The sequence below is a fragment of the Macaca thibetana genome, chromosome 19, assembly GCF_024542745.1.
Source record: "Macaca thibetana thibetana isolate TM-01 chromosome 19, ASM2454274v1, whole genome shotgun sequence".
In the NCBI taxonomy this organism is placed as follows: Eukaryota; Metazoa; Chordata; class Mammalia; order Primates; family Cercopithecidae; genus Macaca; species Macaca thibetana.
In genome coordinates, this window is record NC_065596.1 from 24,133,971 (window position 1) to 24,147,288 (window position 13,318).

The window sequence follows — 13,318 nt, forward strand, 5'->3', positions numbered from 1 at the left end:
GACACACACACAGAGACACATACACAGACACACACACACACACACACAAAGACATCCTTTAGGTTTGGCGAGCACAGCCCTGGGCCCTCAGTGTCCTCCCATTTCCATTGCTCCAGGTCAGGGTGCACAGTCGCTCCCCCTGCCCTCTCCCATTCCCATCTGGCTTTTCCCTTCAGAGCAGGAGGCTGGGCTGTACCAGGACCCTGTCACAGTGATGCACCCCCACCTTGCTTTGAGTGAGCTGAGTGCTAGCTGGGGAGAAGGACCCTCCCTCTCTTTCATTATGTTGAGCTTTGCGATAGCTTCCATGGTTAGACATTTGATGACCCAGTTGTCCAAGAGGGTATTTTCCTTCCTGGAGGTGTACAGGATCAATCTCTTATGTCTCCTGGTATGAAAGGCCTGTGCTGATTGGTCAGTGGGGCCTGTGGGCCCAGTGGTCACCAAGGACAGGTCTCAGCCACTCTCTTGGTCCCTGGGTTCTGGTGGCTGAGCTGGGGCTGCGGCCCATCTGTTTTCTTCCTGACCATTTTTGGTGTCCTCTGTCCTTGGCCCAGCTGACTGTCCTGTGGTCACCTCACCTTCCCCATGGCTGGTGCAAAAGGGAGTGGGATGATGCCCAGGGTCCCCACAGAACACAGCTCTTCAAGACCCAGGAGAGAGAGACTGGGAAAGAACAGGGGCTCAGAGCTGGAGAGATTTCTACAGACTTACTCTGCAGCCAGGATGGGCTTAGTCCTTCTCGCTATATATCCCTTGGGGTTCCTCTTGAGGGACTGAAGCAGGTCAAGCTCCTCTGTGTAGAAGAACAGGCAGTGGCTGGAGAGCCTGTGTGAAGGGACTCTGCTCATACCTGAGAGGGTGTGTGGGGGTGGGCTATGTTCTGATAGCAAAGGGAGCTCATATCCCCCACCTCACCTTCCCCATGCACAAAGGACAGCCCTGTCTTCCTTCCTGACTTCATGAGAGACAGCAGGGGGCAGATTGTGGGTGGGTAGATAAACCTCCAGCAGGTGGCCACGTCATGGATGGTGCCTGTGCGTGACCTGCAAACATGCTCTGCACCTCCTGGGATGCAGTGGGCAGGTCACAGGAGGCCTGGCTGATTCCTAGGGATGCTGTGGGCACTCAGGCAGTCGCTGTTCTGTGTCAGCACTGGGATCAGCCTGGGATGCCCCAGACAACCGTACAGAGGGAGTGGGGTGGGAATGTAGGGAGCAGTCACAGAAAAAGTCGATGAGGATGGAAAGAGGTCACAAGGGTAAAGTGTCTAATATGGCATCACATGGACCATTGCTGCCCTTGGAGATGCCCTTTTGGCTGGGTCAGCAGCCCCTGGGGAGCCTTGAGGCTGGGATTCTGCCACACTCTGGTGAACATGGAGGGGAATTTGGATGACAGCAACCCCAGGTCAGGCTGCATGTTTTATTCCATGTAAATCTCCACATTTCACAGTAGATTATTCACATACATCACAGATCCATCACATTCCAGCCCCGTGAGCTTCAGTCTCTGTGACTGTAAGTTCACTGTCCTCCCTCTTTCTCAATCAGATGTCCCAAACACAGATTTCTGTCACCTGCGAGTTTGTGTTCATGTGCAGTGGGCTGCAGTGTGTATGCCCTGGGGCAGTGATGTCTGGGGCTGAGCACTGGGCAGAGGTTTGGAAGCAGAAGAAGGAGATGTAGGATGGGAAGATCAATTACAGGGGAGCAGAGAGGGAGCAGGGATAAGTCATCTTTGTTTCTCACTCCCAGGGGACCAGAATGCAGGACCCTGACCCTAGGGCTCAACACCACACGCTGTTGGTGTCCCTGGATGTCACCCATGCTCGTAATTTCATGTTGCCTTGGCATTCATTTATTAAGGTGTAAGTTTACCTGCCTCATATCAGAGGCAGGGCTTAGTCACCGTGACAGGTGACAATACTGTACCTTGCCAAATGTCTGCAGTTGGTGGCCAAAGATAAAATCTTGGAGGCATCTCTCCTGTTTAGTGTGCTGGGCTCCCCTCTCCCCAGCTGCTTCCTTTAAACTGGTGGTTATGAAATTTGCTCTGAAATTTAAAGTGACCACCTCTCAGTCACAGCGTGGTCACCTGGCCCCAGTGTTTGCTTGCTTTAAACTCACCATTAAAGCTTTCTGCTAGAAACCTCAGATAACACCTTGGACCCACTAAAGCCATTGGCCTACAGGTCCCTACTTTCCTCTCTGCCTGGACTCCTTGACCTCTGTGTCTATTATCTCTAGGTGTGCCATGTGCTCCTCACAGTCTGTAAATAGCAAAAACATTTGTACTTTCACATTGTGGTTGTATCACTGTAGCCTCACCTGCCATCTGGTGCCTGACAATGAGGCTGCCCCATGGGACTCATGCTGGTTGAGCCCCTGCTGGAGCTCTTTTCTTGGGGTCTCGTGCTGCTGGGGACAGGTGCCGTCAGATAATTTGATGGAGAAATAGAAGAGTTGTATTCAAAACAGTGTGTGAGATGATGTTTTCCTGGGCTTCAACTGCTATAACAAACACCTTAGTCTGGGTGACTTAAAATACAGAAATCTATTTCTCACAGTTCTGGAGCCTGGAAAGTCCAAGTTCAAGGTTCTAGCTGATTCAGTCCTGGTGAGGGCTTCCTTGCAGATTCCTGCTCTCTTGCTGCATCTGCACATGATAGGGGCTTGAAGGTGGGTGGAGAGACAGAAAGAGGGAGAGAGAGACCCTTCTCCTGTGTTTTCTTCTATTTATAAGGTCATTAATTTTATCATGAAGCCTCCACTTTTATGACTTAGTCTTACTCTAATTATCTCTGAAATGCCACCTCCAAATTTCAGCACATTAAAGATGAGGGCTTCAATAATTTTGAGGGGGCACATTCTGTCCAGGGCAGGAAAGGTGGGAGCTGCTTCCCCTCCTGTTCCTGAGGCCTGACCTTCCCTGGTGAGATGACTTCACACTCAGTCTCATTCTAGGTTGCAGCCCCACAGAGGCTGGGTTCTCCTCTGCTCTTCTGCCCATTCTTGCACCACCTTCTCCCTGTGGACCCACCTGCTCCTGTTCCAGGCAGCTGTCCCTAGCTTGCTGCTCTCTCACCATCTCTGGCCTCATTGGCCTCTGCCACTTTTTTTCTGAGCCCTGAGGCCTGCTCTATGGGTGAAGCTGGAATGGGTCCTGTCCAGGTTACTGTCCTTTATGGAAGCTTGACAATGAGGGACACTGTTGTGTCACCATGGAGGAGGCCTTAGGAAAAGGCTATTTCTCAGAGGTGCCCGTATTTCAAGGGGGGTGGCACTTTTAACTTAGCTGGACCTGTGAACTACAGGGACCCTGCTCCGTGTCAGCAACCAGCATCTCCAACTTTTGGGTTCTCTCTGTAGCTGATTCTCTTGCCTGATTCCTTAGCCTGTAGTAGGATCCTCCTCACAATGACCGATGGTCACAGCTGCTATATGTGGAGACCTAATGGAGGGTCTCGAATACTCACACAGCGTGTCCAGGGAAGAGGCTTCCTGGTGTTGAGAATGGGTGCTCGGTGTCGTAAAGATCAACACTGAGACAAAGGATCTCTCAGCAAGGCTAGTTTACTTTCTGCAGAAAGGGTGCTGCTCACTAGCAGTCATGCCATGAGAGCACACATGAACAAAGGAGACAGGGTCATTTATAACCTGACGTGTCCACCCTACTGCTGTGTCTGGCTTCCATTGGCTGGAATGGGACCTCATAATTTGTACTTGACTCAATTGGCTAGCAACTTATAACTTTCCCAAAGAGGGAAAGGCAGAAAAGAACAAAGGCAGAGAGGAACTAACTTGTGGAATGCTGAGAGAGGCAAAAACATTTTCAAATAGGAAAAGGAATAGGCCATGACCTAATGCTTGTTTGGACTGGTTCAGGCATGTCAGGGCAAATATCTAGGCTAAAATGTGGGAGCTAAGAACACGGAGTATATTGATTTCTTTATTATGACTGGCAAAATTTAAGAATATTAGCACAGATCTTTGAGAAAATGTTGCTTTTAAGAGACGTTACTATTTATTTTCAATTAGACTGGGAGGAAAATCCCTTTGAAGAGGACCTCTATTTATTCCATTCTCTACAATTCCCCCCTCTTATATTTTATAATTCCTCTTCAAACTTGTTTAATATGTTCTATCTTAATTGCTCTGTTTGTCCTTTTAAGAGAAGTAAGTTTTTTTAATATGGTGGAGAGTTAGGAAACAATTTTGTGAGAGTAGCAGGGACAAGTTTTTGTATAAAGCTTTGAAGACATTTTTATTTATAGTTACCCACCAGGACAACATAGATTTAAATCTTGCAGCTATTTGATTTCATGCTTTAAATTTATCTGGCACTTCTCATGGGACCCCAATAGCGTTTATGTAAACCTGAGGATTAAAGGATTTATAAGAAGTTTCTTTTGGCCTGCAGTGTTTTGTCTTTACTTTTTTTTAGGTTGATAAAATGCCAGGGTGAAAGGGATAGCCAATTGGATTAGAGCATAAATACTCCTCCAATTATCTGGCAGAGTGTCCAGTAAAGGTCCTTCATGGTACTACCATACATTTGTTCAGGGGTAGCTAACCGCAGACTGATAGGCAAGCTCCTGGAAAGGCTTGAGCTTCTTGCATATTTTTATGCTTCCAAAGAACACCAAATTCTCCACTTGCCATGAGAGGCACGAAGTAAACTTGGCATTTAGAGGTGGAAGCTAGATTGCCCTTGGGGGCTGACCCACAGGGTGTCAAACTTTAGGAAACAGCAGAGAGAGAGAGCTTGGCATGATAGATTATCCCAAGCAGTGGGATTTTGATAGGATTTAGCCTGTGGTAGAATCTTCCTCACAATGACTAATGGTCACAGCTGTGTGTGACCATATAGTCCATACCTGGTTGACAAGGAGACCACCCGAGTGGAAAGGTGACAGTCTGGGCCTGTGTGCACAAGCATAACAGTCACTCTTATTTAAAGTGCGAATGGAATATTTAATCCATTCCAGCTAGGCATTTGCATTTTGATACCTTGTCTTAATGGCTAAGGTTTGTTTTAGATCCTTCATCTTTACAATAGACACCCTAGTTTTATTATTAGGTGTAGGAGTAACTGGGATAGGATCTAAAACTGAGGCTACTGAAGAAGGGGAAGATAGGGGAACAATGCATATCTTAAAAATGCCTAGGGGGTGTTTCCCATTTAAGTCAATCCCCATACCATAGGAGCAACTAAGGGCAGGTTTAGAGTCAGTTAAGGTGGAGGTGGTGATAGAGAGAAGGAGAGGGTTACACTGATAAGGCTGGCAATTAGAAGGGGCAGTCCCTTTAGTGAAATAGATGAGGGGTTTTAGATCTGCACAAACCTCTTCCGTGGAAGTGAACCTTGCTCCTGAGTAGTCCAAAGGACATAGTCCCAGCTACTACAAGGCTGCCAGGCTGTAGGAGCAGAAAATTGGTGTCTCGGCTGCAGGTGCTCACAACAGTGAGTGCTAGGAGGAACTATGTCAACTAGAGGGCTGGGGCACAAATACTTGTGTGAAAAGGTTAGCTGTCATTGATCCTTCACATCTTTACAAGGTATGACAGAGCATGTATTAAAGGCAATGGTCTGAGTTGAGTCAGACTTAGTTACATTAATAACAAAAGGAGCTAGTAACAGAATCAGGAAAGAAAAGGAAGCAATATAGAAAGGATATGGAAATTAAGCTTTTTTTTTTTTTTAACTTTAACTTGGTAAGGCTTGATCCCTGTACAGTAACCCATGATTCTGATGAGGAAGATGGTTTCTTGACTTGAGTATGACATCTTCTCTTGGCTGTGTGGACGGCAGTCTTGGTGGTCAACTGTACAGGATGAGGGCCTTCCCAGGCGGGCTCAAGTTTCCCTTCTTTTTACCCTTTGATGAGAATGTGGTCCCTGGGTTAGTACTGGTGAACTAGAAATTCTAGCGGTGGTGCCTATGCTAAGAGACCTTTGATCTTAAGAGAAGAAAAGGTAAAGGAGAGACCAAGTATATACTTTCTGAGGAACTTATCCTTAGTTTCAAACATAGGAACATTAGCTGAGGAATGTAAATAAGGCAATCCATATAACATTTTATATGGAGACAGGCCTGTATCCTTTTGGGGAGCCATCCTGATCCTTAATAAAGCAATGGGAAGACAATTTGGTTCATGGTAAACAAGTTTCTAGAATTAATTTAGTCAGATGATTCTTAAGGGTTTGATTTATTCTTTCTACTCATTCGGAGGATAAGGGATGCCAGGGAATATGATATTCCCACTCTATGTCTAGCACTTGGGCCAGATTTTTAATAATATGTGCAGTAAAATGGGTTTCATTGTTTAAGGCAACATTTTCTATTATTTCAAACTTGGGTATAATATGCTCAATTAATGGTTTTACCATATTATTGGCAGTTGCCTTAGAAAAGGGGATGGCTTCTACCCAATGGGTAAGGTGATTAATTATTACTAGCAGGTGTTTTAGCCAACTAATAGGTGGCATTTTAGTATAATCGACTTGGACATTTTGGAATGGTCTTAACTCCAGAGTTCTTCCTCCGAGAGGTAATTTCCTTAAAGCATGTTTGTCAGTTTTCTTACAGATGAGATAGCCATTTGTGATCTGCCTGTCTAGAGTATAAATGCCAATACACCTAAAGACTCTGAGAACTGTGTCACATAGGGCCTGGGGACCCAGTGAGTCCCTTGATGTAAATAGGATAATACTTCCCTCCTAAAGGGTTTAGATAACATCTCTCTTTGATTTGGAAGTATCCAGCTTTCTTCTGAATTTTTTTTTTTTTTTTTTTTTTTTTTTTTTTTTTTTTTTTTTTTGCTTTGGGATTTCAACTAATTTTTCTTTCTCAGCCAGGGAGAAGATAGGAACAACAGTAGGAGAAGGAAGGTGGGGAATTAAATGAAAAATGGGCATATCTAAAACTGCAGCCTTTTTGGCCATCTGATCTGCAAGCTTATTCCTTTGGCTCTCAAAGGAAAAATCCTGTTGATGTCCAGGAGTATGCATGATGGCTATCTCCTTTGGTAGCTGGAGGTTATTTAAGACATGAACTACTAATGACTTATGAGCAAGTACTTTGCCCCTACTATTTATAAGACCTTGTTCAGCCTAAATCTTCCCAAATGTGTGTGTGCTGCCCTAAAGGCATACTTAGAATCTGTGGAAATAGTTTCTATCTGATCCTTTAAATATTTCAAGGCCTGACTGAGGACAAGCTTGAGCAGAATAGCTATTGGGTAACTATCCTGATTTAATTTCTTCGAGTGTCTCTCTATCTACTACTGCATATTCACTGTGTTACTCCCTGTTAAACACCCAGGGGGACTTGTCTATGAATAGGTGTTGCCCCAATCTATAGGAGGTCTCAGCTAAATCTGGCTGGACCTTTGTATGTAGGCAATTCAGTTGAGGCACAAGTGTTCTGTCTGTAGCGATGGATTTCCCATTAGGAAACCTGCAGGGTTGAGTGAGTTATCTGTTGTTATGGTTAAGTAATTTAAGTCATCCTTTTTTTTTTTTTTTTTAACAGAATCGCCTTATATTCTAAAATTCTGGAATCAGTGGGTCATCTTCCTGCCTTTTGGCTCAAAATGGCCTTGACTTCATGAGATGTGCTCACGGTCAAATACCCGCCAAAGGTTATTTTTCTGCTTTTTCCTACTAATATGGCTGTGGCTACAATAGATTGAATACACTGGGGCCACCCACTGGCCACAGGATTTAAAATCTTAGACAGAAAAGCTACTGGTTGTCACCAGCCTCCGTGTTATTGAGTGAGCACCCCAAGGCTACTCCATTACTTACATTAACAAAAAGGTGGAAGGGCTTCTTAAGAGAAGGCAAAGCTAAAACGAGCAGACATTAGTCTATGCTTCAGTTTATTAATTTGATCTACTTCTTTAGAGGACCATATAAGGGGGTCAGGCCCCTTATTAGCTAACTTTTCATATAATAATTTACTTCTTAATGCATAGGACTCGATCCGTGATCGGCAGTATATAATTACTCCTAAAAACTTTTTAAGTTCTTGTTTGATCTGGGACAGTGGCAGGGACACAATTCTTTCCACTCGCTCAGGACCAATTCTTCTTTTGCCGGCGCTAATTAAATGGCTCAAATATTTGACTTCTGGTTCCACATATTGGAGCTTCTCTTTTGAGACTGGTAACCCTTCAGTGTATAAGTGATTTAGAAAATAGATGGTATACTTATTTACTTTCTCTATATCCTCTCCAGATAAAAGAATGATGTCATCCATGTGTTGAAGTAAATGTAGCTGTTTTGGGATAGCAGCCTTCTCTATTACTTTCTCTAAGGCATGACTAAAAGGGTTTGGTGAATCTGCGAATCCTGGAGACAGAACTGTCCATCTGTGTTGTTGCTTCTGCCCACTGTGGGGGTCCTCCCACTCAAAGGCAAACAGATCAGGCTGCTTTCTGCTAAAGGACATGCCCAGAAGGCATCCTTTAAATTTAAGACAGTGAACCACTGATGCCTATATGGAATTTTACTTAGAATAGTGTAGGGATGGGCCAGGCGCGGTGGCTTACACCTGTTATCCCAGCACTTTGGGAGGCCAAGGCAGGCAGATCACAAGGTCAAGAGATTGAGACCATCCTGGCCAACTTGGTGAAACCCTGTCTCTACAAAAAATACAAAAATTAGCCGGGCATGGTGGAGGGTGCCTGTAGTCCCAGCTACTCGGGAGGCTGAGGCAAGAGAATCACTGGAACCCAGGAGGCGGACGTTGCAATGAGCCAAGATGGCACCACTGCACTCCAGCCTGGCAACAAAGCAAGACTCTGTCTCCAAAAAAAAAAAAAAGTGTAGGGATTTGGCATGATTGGGTGAGTAATCTGCACTATTTCACTAACAGCTTTAAGATCTTGTACTAATCGGTATGACCTGTTAGGTTTCTTGACATGTAAAATGGGAGTATTATAGGGATACATGCAAGGCTTGAGGAGCCCATCTTTTATAAGTCTTTCTATTACAGGCTTCAACCCTATCAGCCCTTCCAAGAAGATAGGATACTATTTATTCCTTACACTCTCCCCCTGGAGTCTTCAATTTTATTTGGATTGGGGGAATCTGTAACCTCCTTCGGTCTCCTACTTTTGACCAGCCACCAGTGGGAATTTTCAGCTTATTTGCTGCAGTTAGCAAATTTAGTGAGGTTAAGAACCCTCTTGGGCTAACCTGCAGACCAATACCTAATTTTAACATTAAATCTCTCCAAAGTAGATTAGTTTCTGCTTTAGGAATTAATAGGAATTGAATGTTACTTGACCAGGCTTTATATTTTACCTTGGCACTTTCTAAAATCTTTTCTTTAAATCCTTCTCCCTTTACTCCAGAGACTAACAACTCCTCTGAAGAATATGTTAACCCTGTTGGTGGAACACCTAGGGAGGAGCAAGTCATGCCTGAGTCGACTAAGAAAGTAATTGACTCATGCTTAGGTCCCACCTTTAAATTTATCAAGGACTCCTGGTGGGACTCGAGGTAGAAAAGAAAGAGCCCCTGATCCCCCTTCCCCCCATTCCTCCTCTTTAAAGGCAGGAATGAGCGGAGGAGCTCCCCCTGTAGTCTGTCGCTTAGGGCATTCTCTCTTAAAGTGGCCTAACTTTCCACAGTTGTAACATCTGTCTTGCCCTTCTTTTCTCCCTATTCCGGAACTTCCCTGTCTGTTCTTTTTCTTCTCTCTTATGTTTACACCCTTTACAACACTTGCTATGACTGTTTTCCCTTCAATCTCGATTCTGTCTTCTGCCATTTTACATCCCCAGCTGCCAGGGTGTCGGCTGAAATTGTGCTCTGGGACTGTTTGCCCTGGTAAATTTTGCCAAAATATTTTTGCCTTTTGCTTTTGCTTTTCTTCGTCTCTCCTGACATATACTTTCTGTGCTTCCTCTAGAAGCTCTTTGATTGACGGATTTTTCCCTCTTTTCATTTTTTTGTAACTTCTTTGCTATATTAGGCTATTTGTGACAAAATGCAATTTTAGCATCCATTGTCCTAGGGGGCCATCTAGATCGAAATTAGCATACTTAGAAATTAGAAATTGCATGGGGCTTTCGTCTTTCTCTTGTTGTACATCAAAGGCCTTAGTGAGATTTTGAGGTCAGGGTGCTGATTCTTTAATCCCTTTAACAATTAATTCTCGTAAATTTGTATATGGTCTTGGTGGGTTGCATTATTATCCCACTGTGGGTCTTGAGCAGGAAATTTAGTATTTGCTGCTCGATTATCCTGGCCAGCAGGGTGATCACGTTCCCAGGCTGCCATAGTGGCTTCGTGGATTATGTTTCGCTTCTCTTTAGAGAAGAGGATACCTAGGATCGACATTAACTCCATCCAGGTATGCAGCTGGGGACCTAAAAACTGGTCGATCTGTTCTGCCACGCCTTTTGGATCACTTAGCAGGGGCTTGAGTTCTCTCTTCAGGCCTCGGACCTCAGAGGCAGTTAAGGGAGCATTTATAAAGCCAATTGTGCCCCCTCCTTGTGGAACTTTGTTTTAGAGGGAAGAGCTGGGAAGTCGGTTCTTTAGGAATGCAAGGAAAAGGAAGATTCTGAATGTCCCTTTTACATTGTTCTATCTCTTTTTGGAGCCTTCTTTTTGAGGAAGGACATTTAAATGGACAACGGGGATGATTAAGCCCCCGAGACAATAATTTCTCAGGGCCAGACGCCTCCTCCGAGTTCAGAGTGATCCCTGGAGGGTGAGTGGGAGGCGTGAGTTCCGCCTGAGGAGGGGGAGGTGGGACTTCCGCCTGAGGAGGAGGGGATGCTGGACTTCCTCCGGAGGAGTAGGGGGAGGCGGGACTTCTGCCTGAGGAGGACGAGAAGGCGGGACTTCCGCCTGAGGAGGACGAGAAGGCGGGACTTCCGAGGAGGAGGTGGCAGCGCAGCGGGCTGCGGCGGCGCATTGAGTTTCAGAAACATGGGACGATAATTTAAAGGATCTCTCTGACTGCCCTCAGGCCTTTTGTTTCTGTCTGTTACCTTCTTTAAGTCATTTAAGGGGTAAAGAAGGGCAGGCCCTTGCTGCTAGCATAGGGGATAATCCATTTTTTTCTGGGGACACGGGGCTTTGGTTGTTAACTTACATTATTAAAAGTTGACAGACCCAATCCTCATCTGAACCAAATTTTGGCCAGAAAATGGCAGGTTTTAAGACTGGCTCTTGGGTCCAGAGGAAGCAGCAATATTTAATCATCTGTTGTTTTCTCTTATGTTTAGTCTGCTCATCCTCTTTCCAATATTTTAGCATGAGTCCTAAGGGACTATCAGGAGGAATTTGGTCACTCTCCCCTCCCTTGTTGCCTGGTCTACTTCCTGTCCCAGTCCTACTAGAAGCATTTCCCATGTTGAATCCCAAATAGGTCCAATCCCTCATGCTAGGGATGTTTTGCCTATTCCTTTCCCGTGAAGGCTGAATCCCCCAGATACCGGGGATGTCTCATCTGTCCCGCCCTTAAAGGCTTGCTAAAGGCTTAATCTGTCACGCCAGAGGTGTTTCACCGATTCTCTTTCCCAGGGAGGTTAACCTTCCTCCCTTTCCCGTTTGGAGGTTCCTTACACTCTTCCCGTTTGTGTCCACACACTGCCTGGACACAGCGACAGGCTGATAATAAAGCATACACATTCAGCCTCCCAAAAGCTGACCACCAAGGAAGTACTTTGCCGCCCTCTTGTGGCTCTTCCTACCTTGGCCCATGCATGGAGTCACTTGGTTACCATGGTCCCACAAGCCTCTCTCTTTCCCTGCATTGCTGAGAATCCAAGTATATCCCTCGCACCGGGTGGGTCCCGGCTGTCCTCCTGGAGCCGCCACCAAGGGCGGCAGAGCAGCTCCCCATGAGAGAGGGCCAAAGACTGTCCCAGAGGCGAATGTTAATCTCGCTGGGGCTCCAAATTGTTGGGAATGGGTGCTCGGTGTCATAAAGATCAACACTAAGACAGAGGATCTCTCAGAAAGGTTACTTTCTGCAGAAAGGGTGCCGCTTGCTAGAATTCTTGCCATGAACGCACACACGAACAAAGGAGACAGGGTCATTTACAACCTGACGCATCCACCCTACTGCTGTGTCCAGCTTCCATTGGCTGGAACAGGACCTCACAATTTGTACTTGACTCGAAGTACTACAAAACAAATACAGCAAAAATCCAAAAACCCAACTTTAAAAGGGGACAAAAGACTAAAATACTTCTCCAAGGAAGATGCACACATGGCCAATGAGGACATGCAAGGATTCTCAACATCACTAATACTTACAGATGTGCAAATCAAAACCACAGTAATACACCACCTCGCACACATTTCAATGGCTTTAATAAAAAACAACAACAACGATAGCATGAAACCACAAGTGTTTTCAAGTAGTTGGAAAAATTGGAGCTCTAGTGCATTGCTGATGGGAATGGGAAATGTTATAGCTGCTGTGGAAAATGGTATGGCAGTTTCTCAAAAAAATTAAAGAATTACTACTTGATCCAGCAATTCTACTTCTGGACATACAGAAGTCTGGCCTGAGGCTCCCTCTCTGCCCATTTCCCTGTAGCCTGACCCAGGGGAGGCTTGGCTTCACCTGGCAGCTTGATTTAGCCAGATTCAGGACCAGCAGGACTGTCACATGCTCTCTGAGCTCCCCAATGTAGAGGGCAGGTCACAGGGTGCCTGGCTGATTGCTGGGGATGCCATGGGCACTCAGGCAGCCACTGTTCTGTCAGCACTGGGCTCAGCCTGGGATGCCCCAGAAAACAGGACAGAAAAGCAGGGGCAGGTATTTAGAGAGCAGTCACAGAAGGAGTTGATGAAGTTGAAAGGAAGTCACAAGGAAAAAGTACCCAGTGTGGCATCACGTGCACCATGGCCACCCTGGGAGATGCCCTTTTGGGTGAGTCCCAGGAAGGAGGGCGTGTAGGGGGCTGCCTGCAGAGGGAGCAGTCTCAGGTGGGCGGCCGCCTGGCTGCAGGGAGGAGCTGACAGAGTCTGTGTGGAGAGCTTGGAGGGTGCAGAGGTGACCCTGCTGGGCTGTGGGCCCTGCTGAGAAAGCGCAACAGCTATTCGGGAGGCCGCAGGCCAGTAGGAACTCTGCCGCCCTCTGGTGGACAGGGATGGAAGTGTGTACAGCGGTGGCCCCCTGGCCAGGCTGCGTTTTATTCCTCGGGAATCTTCACATTTCACGTGAGTTCACACATGTTATGTTACAGCTCCATCATGTTCCAGCCCCTGGAGTCCCAGTCTCTGTGGCTGTGAGTTCACTGTCCTCCCTGTTTCACCATCACAAGTCCCAAACACAGATT